The sequence below is a fragment of the Aplysia californica genome, unplaced genomic scaffold, assembly GCF_000002075.1.
Source record: "Aplysia californica isolate F4 #8 unplaced genomic scaffold, AplCal3.0 scaffold00874, whole genome shotgun sequence".
Lineage (NCBI taxonomy): Eukaryota > Metazoa > Mollusca > Gastropoda > Aplysiida > Aplysiidae > Aplysia > Aplysia californica.
The window spans coordinates 173,439-174,332 of NW_004798144.1; positions in this window are offsets into that span (position 1 = coordinate 173,439).

Sequence of the window (894 nt, forward strand, 5' to 3'; positions counted from 1 at the left end):
AAACATTTCCCCGTAACAATGTTTCTTCCTGGAGTCGGGGAAACTGTAATGATTTATGTACGGCGAACGCGCAAGTGGCAAAATAAATCTCGGGACGCCAGAAAAGCGTTTCAAAGACACGATAAAGGCAAACCTCCAGTTTACACAGGTTACCCCCAAAGAACTCGAAAGAACTGCCTCCGAAAGAAACGCCTGGCGCACGGCCGTCCATCTTGCAAGCAGAAACAGCGATATCAAAATGTCTCCTCTCTCTTCTTATAGCCAGCTTCTCCCGGTATTTAATACCGGGAAAAGCTGGCTATAAGAAGAGAGAGGAGACATAATCCAACCACCCCAACAACGCCACGCCACGACATTTCAGACATTGTACATCCAAGATCGGATTGCACAGCCACACGCGCGTCCACATATGATCTGCAGGGTTTCATCGTTATCTTCGACACCAAAGGACTACCTAGACCTACAGATGTGATGATATTGTAGTAATGGCTGTATTTTATTTGCTTGCTTGACGTTTATTTTGATAAAGTATTTGTGTTTATGTAATGTACTAAAATATCAGTTTCATTTAATTGATGGGAAGAGGGATAGATTAACTCAACAATATTGTAACATTTCGTTTTATTCATCTTTTCCTCCCTATTTTCTATAAGAAAGTACAAGCTTAAATTTGACCTATTGTATCTTTTCCCTCTTAGCTTATTGTTTGTTTTAAATCTGAGTTGTAAATGCTCGAGATTGGATAATATTACATTTTATTCTAGCCTATAGACTTAATTAAGATTCAGCTTTTGAAATGTTATGACTTTTAGGGATTTTTAACAATTAAAATTATGATTTTGAAGCAAAATAAGCTGTTTGTTTAGTATATCTTTACTTTTCAGTGACGTAAAA